The 14848-nt window shown below is 42.3% G+C and overlaps 1 protein-coding gene across 2 annotated transcripts in view; it reads right to left on the reverse strand.

The window, feature by feature from the left end:
- Positions 1-14848, reverse strand: part of LOC149224950 (calnexin homolog) — an 86452-nt gene that overhangs the window by 1160 nt on the left and 70444 nt on the right. The window lies entirely within an intron of this gene.

The following is a 14848-nucleotide window of genomic DNA, read 5'->3' on the forward strand; positions in this document are numbered from 1 at the left end:
TTTCCAAAGGCAATCCTCCAGTTGCAGGTCAATATGAGGTGTGCATGAGTAAGGACACTATAGATAGAGCCTTTTTTCCAGGATTTGATGAAAAAAGGATTCTTTTATCCTGCATGTTTTTAATTCTGCCTCTGTTGAGGAACAAAATATACGGCTTTGCTTTGTCAAAGAAAAGAAATTTACAGGTGGTATTGTGGAAACAGTTCATACATTGTTTGGCTCTACTTTACGGGGACACTAAGCGTTCACGTCACTCTCATTAGCAAGTCTGAGTTTGACTTCATCCAAGCTCACAATATGCAATGATCAACCTGTTTACCAATCTTAAAAGTACATATCTCAATATGAATGTGACAATTCATTGAAAGAGAATATGCAGAGTTAGAACTTGGAACAATTAGATGCTTTAAGTGAAAGGCAGATAAATGATGGGAATATAGAGCCTGCAGGGAAAGCCAATAGTGCATCTTCCAAAAGTGAATAAAATTAAAAAGAAAACAAGTTTGTACTGTTCTGCAAACAATTTATAAAGAGTGAAAATAGGAAATTGTCTGATAAGTTTATCAAAAACAAAATGAAAAACTTGAGATGGCAAAATTTGAAAACTTGCAATTTCTTGTGTTTCTTGATTAGTAAGCTTTCTGAACAGTCACGGCAGTATCAATAAGGCTGACTAAGAAAAAAATGAAATATGCACATATTTGATATCAACAGATTTTCCTCAAAGCACCGTAGGTTAACCTTCCCATAGAGTCTCTGGCGTTAGGAGGTGGGAAGTTAGGATCTCCTCAGGGACCCAGATTGACATCGCAGCTACACGTAAAAGCCGCGTGCAAATATAGAGCCTGCAGGGGAAGCCAATAGTGCATCGCCTAAAGGTGAAACATTTAAAAAAAAAATTACAGCGTAGTCTAAACGTTCTACATTTTCGACCTTTTCCTGGCATGTTTTTCCAACCAATTTTACCCAAAGTCTGGTTGGATATTTTGGAGTCACATATTACAGTTGATCAGAGTGCACAATCCAAGAGCCCTGGGGTTTTTGAGGGTGCTGAACCACTTTATACATTCAAAAATATGATTTAAACAATGTAAAATTTCATTTCCAGATTCCATTGATGCCAGAAAAGTAAAAAAAGTAGAACATTTAGACTCATCCAATTTAGTACAGTTCTGCAAACAACTTCATAAAAAATGAAAATAAGAACTTGTTTAGTGAGTTTAAAGAAAATGAAATGAATGAACTTAAAATGGCAAAATTTGAAAACAACTTCCAATTGCTTCCGTTTCTTGATTAGTAAGATTTTTGAACTGTAATGGCTGTTGGACACCTAATCCTCTAAGGGTTGGTGTGGAAGCTGAACAGCCAAAAGGAGTCCAAGGGACCACTTGGAATATGAAACCAAGGGTCACTCCTATGTATTATAAATATGTATTATTGTTAATAAAAAATGTACTCTCCTGCTTATCTTTCCTATTTTGTCTCTTCCATGTGTGTGTTTAACATGGTATCAAAGCATGCGATCTCTTGCCCTGCTCAAGTATGAGCCACCTGTTTTTGTGGCCTTTGTAAACCAATGCTCTCCTCCTGATTATGCCTTTCTGAGCATTTGTTAGAATAGAGGTTGTTACCTCTATCAGCTCTGCCATTCCTCTGTTGTGAGCAGACCTGCCCCTGCAACTGCAAAGAGGAATATTGCCAGACCTGTCCCTCTCTACCAATGCAACGCTCTAACACTCTCTCTCAGTGTCATGCTCCCACTCAAACCTCTTCTTGCAAACCAACAAAAGCTGTGCATTAATTCCAAGTCCATCCTCCTGGTGCATTTTCTGTGATTTTATTTGAAGTCCTGAGAAATGAATTGAAGCAGTTCCTGTGAAAGTCATTGAAGCAAAACATTAAATCTCTCGTCATGTCACTGGAATATATTAATCGCTGGTCGTGCTATTTGACTACGTTGGAATGGAGCTCTCGGCGAGAAAGGGAGTGTCATTGACTGGAAATGGAGTGTTGAGTTTTTGAAGAGCAGTATTGGATGTTGTTACAAAGCTCTACATTGAATGGTTCTAATTACATCTGCGTTGGCAGCAAATATCTCTGGGTGCATTGGGTATATGTATTCATCTCTCTGCGTTGAATTTATGATGGATTATTGGATATGGATTAGCATTGATGTTGTGAGTATTGTTGGTTCAAACCCTGTATTAATGCCATGACATGGTTGTTGTTGCGTTAAATTTTATTGACTGTTGTTGTGTTAAACTTTATTGAACGACCAAAACAAGCTGAATTTGCTTTGTGTGGCTTAAAACCGTGTGGAAAGTGTTTGCAAAAGTGGTATATCATCGTTTTGTCGACAACTGTAACTTGTAAGTGCATTTCGTTGCATTGGAAGCATGGATACATAATTCTTCTCGTTGGAAGTCTGCGCCATTAAACTGAAACCCCAAACAGTTGACACTTAAAAATTCACTGGTGGCCAAGCTCAATAGCCATTGAATGGTTTGTCCACTTCGGTTGAATCTCAGCCTTCCAGTCAGGTTTTGCAAATCTTGCAATTGACTTGGCAATAACCAATCCATGGTCTACCCGCCATTGTTGTCTCTGGCTCTGCGTTAACCATACAAATGTTGGCCCATACAATTATTGTCTCTGGCTCTACGTTAACCATACAAATGTTGTCTTGGCTCTACATTAACCATACAAATGATGGCTCATACAAATACTGTCTCGGCTCCGTGTTAACCATCTCTGCTCCAATAAATATGCTTTGCGTTAACTCCATATACGCTGCTCCGTTGCGCCCATGTATAACGTTGTCCCGGCTACTTTGGTAAGGTTGGTATGAGGCATTTCCACAAGCTGAGGAACCATTATCATTGTCCTATCGTTAATATTGACAAGTTGTGGTCTCTGGTATAAGACTGTCCTCCACAGAGCTGCGCTAACACCTACAGGAGGATCGTCATTCATCCAAAACGCTCACGCTGCTCCTGGTTCCGTCTGTTGCAGTCGAGTGAGGTATTCTTCCGCGACCTCGACAGCCATTCGCTCTCTTGACAGTAGAGTTCCTAATGCGAAGAATTTCTGAGCAGGCACTGCGGTTTGTATGGAGTTTTGACGTCTCTATGGCCGTCTGAGAGGCCTTGACGATGTGAAGGTATCTGCATTGTCTCGTATTAACGGGTCTGAGGATCAGATGGCACGGGAATGGAACAGCTGCCCTCATGTTGTTGGATGACTAGGCACGGCAATGGAAATGCTCCACGGTGAACGCTGGTCCATAGCATGGGGAAATCACTATTTTTTTTACATTTTTAGGGTTTTTGCCTTTGATTTCAGAATTTTTACCTATTTTGGTATTATGTCAACTACGTTTCCATCATAATAACGTTGTCTTCCTCTTCATAATACCGTTGTCTTCATAATAGTCGTGTGCCTCATAATAACGTTGTCTTCATAATACCTCTGTCTTCTCATATCGAATCTTTCTGCTCAGCAACAACTCCGGTGTATTCATTTCCATTATGTTGGCCTGTGCAGGTGGACTTTGTAACATGTATATGTTTTGCTCAAGTGAATCTTTAATGAATAGATTATGCTTTGCTTCATTTTGAAGCTGTCCTTCCAGAGCTATTTGATTAGAGGAATCAACTTGCCTTTCTGAACCCTAAAGTAGTATTTAACAGCATTGACTATAATACTGATTTTACTTTGCCCATGAAGATTAATGTTCTCTCCTCTCGCTTTAGCCTCTTTAACCTTTGTTTGGCTCAAGGCTAGTGAACCGCTCAACCTTTTCTATAGTGTGTCCACAGTAAATGAAGGCCAGCAGCGTTGACAAGTGGATGTGAAATCTTTGAAGTTTCTTAACATATCAGAGTCTAAGACAAAGATGCGAAAATTTTAAATATTATTGTCAATAGTGGTCAAGGATACTCTGCAAAAATAAAATTGGGAGAGCCTTGGTTGCATTGAAGGCTATTGTGCACGGGTGTTAGTGTTATATGGTGTATGGTCGATGAAATATAGAAGCTAATCTCATTTTTGTTGGGGTCTTGTTATTGCTGGAAAAGAAGAGCCTGTGGGCTGCAAACCTGTCAAGCTGGACATTCTGTTAAGGCAGCAATATTGGGCTTGCTGTGTAGAAATTGAGGCACAAGACATTGTGAAGTGAGAACATGAGCAGACATCAGTGCAAATTAATTTGTGTTGAAAAGTTGGCAAATTAATTTTCTAAAACCATTATTGTTTCTACAAGTGCATTTTTGGTCATTTATTGATTTGATTGTTTGAATAATGGAGAAAATTCATGGATTATTAGAGTTATTAAGAACTCTAATCTTATCTACTGGTGGAAGCACAGTTAAAGTCAGCAAAGACACTCTCAGAGATATTCAAACATCTTTACAACATGCACAAGAAAACATTGCTTTTTTGCAGCTTGAATCTCAACTACAGCAGGAAGAATTACAGCGGTGTAGTCATCATTCTAAACCTATTTCTGTTCAGAACATTGAAACAGACTCCCATAAGCAGCAAGTTGATTCAGATCTAATGCCCAATGAAGTAGCAGAATTGCATGCCGACGCAAAAATTCAGCCAACACTTCCCAAGCCAATCATCAGACCTTAGGAAGAGCTTGTCCACAACAACACAGAACTAGTCTTGGATATGACAAGGACGTATCCTTTCATATTCCAGATTACTCAAAGCCCATCCAATTTCAGAGTGTTGGATTCCTTCATGACAGTTCACCTTCAGTTGTTCCAGATTCTACTCCTCTTCCACAATAACAACAACAGATTGTGAAATGCCAACACTGTGACCGAGTTGGCCACATGAAAGATCACTGTTTTGATCTTCATCCATGTAAGCATTGTCATAAAACCAGTGATTCTTCAAATAGATGCTTCAGAAACAAACCTCCTGCAAGAACAAAGATTCATCTTGGATGGATCGCTTCTTGGTAATGGGCATCAACAGCGAAGAAGATATTTCAGTCATATGTCAGAACTTGTTCTAGAGTATTGAATAGTCTTGCAATTGAGATTTCTTCATCTTCTCACTTTGTATTTGACAGGGGGGAAAATGATAGTCATCTACAAGCTTCAAAGCCACATCAAGCGAGCCTGAGCCACAACCTGCCACACCAGATTCAGAGTTGTAGCCACAGACAAATATGCCCCTGAGCATGCCTTCAGTCAGCGATACCTCTTCAAAGAATTGGGGACACTTCCTCTAGCAGAAGACTTCAGCTTCTTGCCAGTTTCCGAAGAGTTCCAGGAATTGCATTAAGCATTCCAGAATTGTTGGTCATCCTTAAACCATCACAGGTTGAGGTTCTCCCTTTTATGCGGGGTGAGACCTCCATTTCATGGTTGAAGGTTTCCTTCTTCAAAACATCAGGAGCACTTCCTCTAGCAGAAGACTTGAGCTTCATGCCAGACTTGGAAGAGTTCTAGGAACTACAATAAGCGTTTCAGTGTTGGTGGTCATCCTTAAACCACCGCCCTTTATACCAACATTTCAGAGGGCACATTCAGCCTAGTGCTGCCATGCATTTTTGCACATTTTATATTACAACTCTCTTCTTGGACTCATATACCCTTCGGATTAAGGGGGGGAATGTTGGACACCTCTAAGGGTTGGTGTGGAAGCTGAACAGCCAAAAGGAGTCCAAAGGACCACTTGGAATATGAAACCAAAGGTCACTCCTATGTATTATAAATATGTATCATTGTGAATAAGAAATGTACTCTCCTGCTTATCTTTCCTATTTTGTCTCTGCCATGTGTGTGTTTAACAATGACAATAATTATGCGACAATATCTGTATTAATAAGGTTGACAAAGAAAGAAGCAAAATATGCACATATTTGATATCAGTAAATTGTCCTCAAATGTTGTAAGTACCTTAAGATTTAACACTATCGTAGAGTCTCTAAAGTCGGCAGTGGAGGGTTAGGATCTCCTGAAAAACCCAGATTGTATTATTTCTGAATGGCAGACCTTCAAAGCACATTACAAAAAACTACTACCAAAACCATATAAGCAATCATAAAAAAAACCTTTGGCTTTTCAAATAATTGGCTAACTGAAAAGAAATTTCATTTGAAATAACCTTTCCCCAATCGAACATGGTTTCTTCTTGTCAGAGAAGTATAGAATATACAAAACTGACCTGTGTATGTGAGACATTGAATCTCATCCCATCAACCATGCAAATAACCAAGAGAAATCCCTATAGGGCTTCACCCAAAAAAGGATGTCAATTAACGTGAAATTAGCAGGCATTTGAGCAAAAAGAATCATGAAATCCTTCAGTAGATTTAGACCACCACCCTAGAGGCTAGGAGTCCAGGAAAGAATCTACCTCAAGAAGCTTGAAGCCCTTGTTTGGGTTAGGGAACTGTAACATGCTTCTAAAAACCTTTGGTGTGAGAAGGATCGGATTCTTCCCTTCAATAGCAACCCAAATTGTTCTGGCATTTGTGTTAGTTTTTGTAGCATCAGATAGTGTTTTAGTCTCAAACTTTGTGGAGCGAGGCTAAAAGACAGGTGATCTCCAGAACCCAGAAATCGTTTATGCAAATTCCACCTAGAGACAACTCAATTAAATTAAATGATTGCTAATTAAAATGGAATTAATTGAGAAAGGTGAGAATTCTCTAGAAACTCACATGGATCAACTTAGAGATGACCTTAGCCATCGATTAGGATTTAATCTTGGTCGTTGACGACTCAAGTGGAGATTATAAGAGGAGGTCGATGGGGTTGATAGAGAACATACACACTTGGGGAGCGAATTCCTTGGCAGAGGTCGAGTTTCCCAGTTGCAGTGATTCAACAGAGAGAAGTTCGAGCCAGAGAGGATAACCAGGGACAATGACGGCAGCGTCAGTGAGTCCAGAGGAAGTTTTCCAATCCTAGAGAGTCAGCTACAGGAGGGTCGAGTTTTCTCAGTGGGGCTTCGCAGGCCCTGCGCAAAAGCTTCAAAGGTAAAGTTTGATTTGGCAAAACAGAGGATCGATTCAGTTGTTGGAGGCTGGGAGAATTTCTGGAGGGGCTAGCGAATCATTCTCGGAGGCTGAGTTGGGCAGACAGCTTGACCAGAGCAGCTTCCAGGCAGATCGTAAGAGGGTTTGTGCAGCATTGATACAGAAGTTGATGCAAGGGTTCGAGCAGCCCAGTTTGTGCTAGTTGTGGAGCTGACTCAGTGTCGGGTGAGGCAAGAATTCTCATTCATTTTTGTGGTCAGTTTATCTTCTAGAGGATTGCCAGCGTTGGGCATCCGGTTGGATTCAAAATTTCTCACTACTGCATAGTAATAAAACCCTCAACTACTACACTGGTTTTCCCACATTGAGTTTTTCTGAGGACAATTTTTGGATAATAATTGTCATTTTCATGTGCATTAGCATATTTCTCGGTTTCCAGCATTTTATTTTCCGCAATACTTTTATGGTGAAACTTGCAGTGTGATTTATTCGATATTTGTCACAACAAATAAACTGCATAATTAACTTGTGTTGAAATTTGGTACCGGAGGACAGGTGGTTCCCTAAGGCTTTGATCTTTGGCCTAGGGAAAAGTGTCCAAAAGAATTTAATTTTTCTCCTAAAGTAACTTTATAATTTTTTATAAAGTTAAATCTAATTTGAAAGTGACTTTAAGTGATAAAGTTACTAAGTCTAATTTTAAAGTGACTTTTATAAAGTCAATGAAAAATTAGAAAGGAAAAGTGACTTTGGAAATAAATGACTAAGTGGGTCTTTATTAAAGTGGGGTGAATTAAAAAATAGAAAGTGAGATTTAAATGAGCATTTAATCTCAGCCATTGATCTAAATCTATTTCAGCCATTGGATTTAGGGATCACCCAAAAATCATTTAGGGTTGGGTTAAGGGAGGAAAATGAGAAAAAGATCATTCATTCTTTCATGAGCAGATTGGGAGAAGGAGAGCAGGAGAGCAAAGGAGATTTCTGGACAAGGAGGAGAAAGAGGCAGCAGTTTGGCACACATACCAAGGCAGCACTTCAGCAAATCCGTATAGCTCAAAGAACAAGCAGAAAAAGGCAGTTTTTGTGAGCAAAACAGTGGAAAAATTGATTTTCAGCACGAATATCGATGAGGCGACTTTCTGCACGATTTTCGAGGACTGTCCGTACAAGTCCGTGCGGCCGTCCATACAGTCAGTACAGTCCGTACGGTCTGTATGTCCGTACAGTCCGTACATCCGTACTGTCCGTAAAGCACGTTCAGCCATTTTCCAGATTGTCTGTTAGCTGAAAAACAGATAACGCTTGCTGGAAAAATTTCTGTTTTGCTAATTTTTGCTGAAAAATTTTCTCTCTGTAAAAAGGCATTTTCCAGAAATAAAGAAAAGCTCTCAAACTGGTTTTCCCCAAGAGTTGTAGGGGGTTTTTCCAGGGTCAAGTTGACCAAAAATATCAGTGTTTTAATGTGTTTTAATGGCTGATTTTGATTGCTGATTTTTAATTCTGCAATTTCCAGCATTCTGAAAAATTTCCAGAATTTGTGTTTTCAGCAATATTTATTTTTTTCAGTCTGTTAAATGTATGGTTATGGGAATGGGCATTTAACTACATGGGAGAAATAAGGAGAAACTGAAAACCGGGGTGGGAAAACAGAAAATTTTACATGGTATCGGAGCTTGAGTGCTGAAGGGCAGTTTGGGACAGCAAAAGAAAAAAATACAGCTGCTGATTTTTTTCACTCAGAAAATTCCAGCAAGCTGATTTTTCATAAACAACAGTTTTATCTTTACCACAGCAGTGCTATTTTTCAGTTTTAGGATAGCAAAATGTCATTGGGATTGAGGGTGGAGGATAGGTTAGATGGGCATACAAATTACAGCGTTTGGAAGGAGAGAATGCAGAGTATCTTTGAGGAGGCAGAGGTCTGGGATATCATGGTGCATACAGCACAGCACCCTGTTGTTGTGCCTACTGATGCTACTCAGTTGGCAGCTTATAATAGAAAGAACAACAAGGGTAAGAGGTTGATTCTAGACGGAATCAAAGACCATTGCATTCCTCATGTGAGAGGAAAGAGCAATGCCCATGAGATGTGGACAGCATTGTCCAATCTCTACCAGAGTACCAATGAGAACCGGAAGATGGTCCTGAAGGAGAAGCTGAAGAACATTAAGATGGGGAATGATAGTGCAGCTGGATATCTCACAAAGATTACCAATGTGAGAGATGAGTTGGCAGCGATTGGAGAGGCCATTCCATCCACTGAGTTGGTGCGTATTGCAGTGAATGGCCTCCCCCGTTCATGGTTGAACTTTGCTGATGGGGTTTGTGCACGTGAGACCCTTCCCACATGGGAGAGGTTTTGGGATGATTGTATTCAGACAGACATCAGGAAAGGACAGCTTGGGGCAGCCAAGCCAGTTGAGCAGGATGAGGACGTAGCACTGGTGGCAGGAGGCAAGAAAGGCAAAGGGAAGAAGCAGGCTTCCACAAGCGGTGGTGGAGGCAAAGGCAAAGGTAAAGATAAACAGGGTAACTCACAGAAGGACTATTCCAAAGTGAAGTGTTGGAATTGTCAGAAGATGGGACACTATGCAGTTGTGTGTCCGGAGAAGAAGAAGAAGAAGGGGAAGAACCAAGATGTGGCAGCTTCAGCTGAGATTGAGGACTTTGCAGGTCGTTTTGACCGGGAGTTTGCGTTCACTACATGTGAGTCCTCTAGTGCAGGATCACCTGCCACACAGGTTCAGAGGGAGCATGCTTTTCCCTCGATTAGCGGAGCATCTACAGGTATCTGGTATGTGGACAGTGGGGCTTCACGTCACATGACAGGAGTCCGGGAGTACTTCTCAGAGCTTTCAGAGAGTGGCACTGATATTGAGGTAGTACTCGGTGATGACAGAGTTGTTAGAGCAGTCGGGGTGGGTACACTGACATTTCAGAGGGAGTCCAGACCTCCCTTGAAAGTGTCAGATGTTCTTTATGTGCCAGGGATGAGGAAGAATCTCATATCCGTCTCAGCTTTGGAGGACAGAGGATATGAGGTACTGTTCAGGGGAGGACAGGTGTTGATGTATCCCAGGGGCACTCCAGCTAATTCAGCTAGAGTGATAGGTGTACGCCATGCAAAGGTGTACAAGTTTGCATTCCAGCCCCTTTTGGCATTGAGCAGTAGTACCGACAGCAAAGCTAGCAGTTCTGAGCTGTGTGAGATTTGGCACCGCAGGATGGGACACATGTATCATGGAGCCTTGAGGACATTGCGGGAGATCACCACAGGTGTGCCAGATTTCAGTACTAATCACTTTGATACTTGCAGAGGTTGTGCAATGGGCAAGTTTGCCAAATCCCCTTTTCCCAGCAATGACAGCAGAGCGACGGGGATACTTGATTTGATTCATTCCGATGTGAGCGGTCGGATGTCTCATGTTTCCTTGAGTGGATATGAGTACTATGTCTTATTCATTGATGATCACTCCAGGAGGACCTGGATTTATTTCTTGAAGACCAAGAGTGAGGTCTTCAAGCGGTTTCAGGAGTTCAGAGCTCTTGTGGAGACTCAGACAGGTCGAAAGATCAAGTCCTTGAGGTCGGACAATGGAGAAGAGTACACCCTTGGAGAGTTTGTTGACTATTGTGCGGAGGCAGGCATTAGGAGGGAGTTCACTGTTCCTTACAACCCCCAGCAGAACGGGGTTGCGGAGAGGAAGAACAGATCCATCATAGGGGCTGCCAAAGCCATTTACATGATCAGGGGTTGCCATTGTTCTTGTGGGCAGAGGCCTGCAACACAGCTGTTTACTTGCAGAACAGGAGTCCGCATCGTGCCTTGGCGCACATGACTCCGGAGGAGGCTTTCTCTGGGAAGAAGCCTGATCTTGGTCATCTTCATATCTTTGGATGCATTACATACTCCTATATACCCAAGGAGAAGAGGACCAAACTAGAGCCCACCGCAGAGAAGGGTATCTTTGTGGGCTACAGTGAGACCTCAAAGGCCTTTCGGATTTACATTCCTGCACAGAGGAGAGTTGTTGTCAGACGGGATGTGAAGTTCGAGGAGGACAGGGCCTTTAGGAGGTCACGGGAGTTAGAGTATCTGGATCAGCCAGACCCTCAGCAGCAGTTGAGTCAGTCCCAGGGATCCAGTGGGCAGGGATCAGGAGGATCCGGAGGTACATCTATGAGGATGTCAGGTCCATCAGTGAGCAGTGGCTCGCCAACCCAGAGGGGTGGTGCTCCGAGCAGTTCACAGAGCAGTTCACTAGGGAGTCCACTGATGGACAGTTCACACGGTACCTCAGCTTCAACAGGTTCAGGTGCAGGCAGGAGGACAGCAGACAGACAGTCAGGAGTTCAGGCTACTGATGGTGATGAGGAGGAGGAGTTTCATTCTCCTATGGGAGAAGCATGCTCAGGGAAGAGGAAGCCCAAGTGGCTTCAGGACACCTTGAGAGATGCCACATCTGTTGCTGAGCCGAAGAGGCCGGTCAGAGAGAGTAGACCACCTGAGAGGTTTTGTAGCTATATGGCGATGGTTACCAGCATCCTTGACTCTGAGCCTTCTAGCTATGAGGAGGAAGCTAGCCAGCAGGTCTGGAGAGAGGCCATGCAGGAGGAGTATTTTTCTATCATGAAGAATGATGTTTGGGAGGTGGTGCCGAGGCCTGAGGACAAATCCGTGGTTACTTCCAGATGGCTTTACAAGGTAAAGCATGCTGCAGATGGCAGCATTGAGAAATTCAAAGCGAGGTTTGTGGCTAGAGGGTTCTCCCAGGTAGAGGGAGTTGATTATGAGGAGACCTTCGCTCCCGTGGCTCGATATACTTCGATCCGCTCCATTATATCGATAGCAGCAGAGATGGGTTGGAAGATCCACCAGATGGATGTGAAGACCGCATTTCTCAATGGCTTCATACAGGAGGAGGTGTACATTGAGCAGCCACAGGGCTTTGAGGTGCATGGGAAGGAGTCCCATGTGTGCAGATTGAAGAAGGCCCTTTATGGCCTGAAGCAAGCTCCCAGAGCTTGGTACTCCAGGATAGATGCATACTTGCAGGGGATGGGTTTCACAAAGAGTGAGGCAGATCTGAACCTTTACTTTATTGTGATTGGTGAGGAGCCTCTCATTCTGGTGCTGTATGTGGATGACTTGATCATTACAGGTGCAGAGAGACTCATAGAGCACTGCAAGAGAAATCTTGCGGCGGAGTTTGAGATGAAGGACATCGGCTTGATGCATTACTTTTTGGGTTTGGAGGTGTGGCAGGAGGAGGGGCATTTCTTCCTGGGGCAGGGGAAGTATATTGTGGACATCCTTAGCAGATTCCACATGGAGGATTGTAGACCCATGTCGACACCGATGATCACCAACTGGAAGAAGCTTCATGCTTCGGATTCTGAGTTGGTGGATCCCACATTGTACAGGCAGCTGATTGGTTCCTTGATGTATTTGGTCAACACTAGACCAGACATCTGTTTTGCAGTCAACACGATGAGTCAGTTTATGTGTGAGCCTAGGAAGGTTCACTGGGTGGCTGCAAAACACATTTTGCGGTACTTGCAGGGGACAGTGGATTATGGTCTGAACTACAGGCAGGGAGATGGAGTGAGATGGGCAGGATACACTGATTCTGATTGGGCAGGTTGTGCTTCTGATAGGAAGAGCACTTCAGGGTGTTGTTTTGGGTTGGGTTCAACAGTAGTGTCATGGTTCAGCCGGAAGCAGCAGTCAGTAGCACTGAGTTCAGCGGAAGCAGAGTATATGGCAGCCAGTCTAGCTAGTTGTGAGGCCATCTGGCTTCGCAAGATGTTGTTTGGCTTATTTGGTCAGCCGTTGAGACCTTCAGTGATTTACTGTGATAATCAGAGTTGCATTAAACTCACGGAGAATCCAGTATTTCATGACAGGTCAAAGCATATCGGGATCAGATATCATTTCATCAGACTATGTTCAGAAGGGAGTTGTGAAGCTTGAGTATATTTCCATTGATGAGCAGGTTGCAGATATTCTTACCAAAGCCTTACCACGAGGCAAGCATGTCTACTTCAGAGACAAGATGGGTGTGGTGAGGAACACCTTCCTCGGTAAGAGGGAGTGTTGAAATTTGGTACCGGATGACAGGTGGTTCCCTAAGGCTTTGATCTTTGGCCTAGGGAAAAGTGTCCAAAAGAATTTAATTTTTCTCCTAAAGTAACTTTATAATTTTTTATAAAGTTAAATCTAATTTGAAAGTGACTTTAAGTGATAAAGTTACTAAGTCTAATTTTAAAGTGACTTTTATAAAGTCAATGAAAAATTAGAAAGGAAAAGTGACTTTGGAAATAAATGACTAAGTGGGGTGAATTAAAAAATAGAAAGTGAGATTTAAATGAGCATTTAATCTCAGCCATTGATCTAAATCTATTTCAGCCATTGGATTTAGGGATCACCCAAAAGTCATTTAGGGTTGGGTTAAGGGAGGAAAAGGAGAAAAAGATCATTCATTCTTTCATGAGCAGATTGGGAGAAGGAGAGCAAGAGAGCAAAGGAGATTTCTGGACAAGGAGGAGAAAGAGGCAGCAGTTTGGCACACATACCAAGGCAGCACTTCAACAAATCCGTACAGCTCAAAGAACAAGCAGAAAAATACAGTTTTTGTGAGCAAAACAGTGGAAAAATTGATTTTCAGCACGAATATCGAGGAGGCGATTTTCTGCATGATTTTCGAGGACTGTCCGTACAAGTCCGTACGGTCGTCCGTACAGTCCATACAGTCTGTACGGTCCGTACGTCCGTACAGTCCGTACAGCACGTTCAGCCATTTTCCAGATTGTCTGTTAGCTGAAAAACAAATAAGTTTGCTTGCTGGAAAAATTTATGTTTTGCTGATTTTTGCTGAAAAATTCTCTCTGTAAAAAGGTATTTTCCAGAAATAAAGAAGAGCTCTCAAACTGGTTTTCCCCAAGAGTTGTAGGGGGTTTTTCCAGGGTCAAGTTGACCAAAAATATCAGTGTTTGATTGCTGATTTTTAATTCTGCAATTTCCAGCACTCTGAAAAATTTCCAGAATTTGTGTTTTCAGCAATATTTATTTTTTTCAGTCTGTTAAATGTATGGTTATGGGAATAGGCATTTAACTACATGGGAGAAATAAAGAGAAACTGAAAACTGGGGTGGGAAAACAGAAAATTTTACAACTTGCAGTTAGAAGAATAAATTTTTAGCTGCTGCAATTACATTTGTAAATTTTCACATGGTATCAGAGCATAGTTGACAGACAGGAAGCTCGGAAATGAAGAGGGATAATTTCATGGCTCAGAGGGAGCAGCAACATGAATTTCCCAGGGGTTGCGCAATGCCTAGCAAGGCAGTTCGAATTACAATAAGGAGATGGCCAAGGTGAAGCGGTTGATTCTCGATGAAGTTCGAGATTATATAGTCTCACATGTTGCGACCAAGAACACAGCCAAAGAAATGTGGGATGTTATTACTTCACTGTATACGAACCCTTCCAAGCAACGGAAGATGTTCCTGAAGGAAAAGTTGAGGAATGTTTGAATGTAGAAGGGTGAAGGCACCAACCCCTATCTCACCAGAATGTAGGATATACGGGATGAGCTTGTAGTCGTAGGAGAGTCGCCTCCAGCTACATAACTTGCGTGTTTGCCCTCAACAGTGTCATCGAGGAATGGGAGACCTTCATCCAAGGCATTCTGGGACGAGATCAGTTACCTGGATGGGACTAGATATGGGCGGATCTCACACAAGAGAAGATGATGTGATTTCTAGTAAACAACTCCATCAGCGACGATAACAACAAAGGACCAAAGGGTGTGAAGGAAGAAGAAAATGTGGCCCTTGCATCAA

Source organism: Pinus tabuliformis, chromosome Q, assembly GCF_031772625.1.
Source record: "Pinus tabuliformis cultivar Carrire ecotype Pingquan chromosome Q, CPIR1, whole genome shotgun sequence".
Lineage (NCBI taxonomy): Eukaryota > Viridiplantae > Streptophyta > Pinopsida > Pinales > Pinaceae > Pinus > Pinus tabuliformis.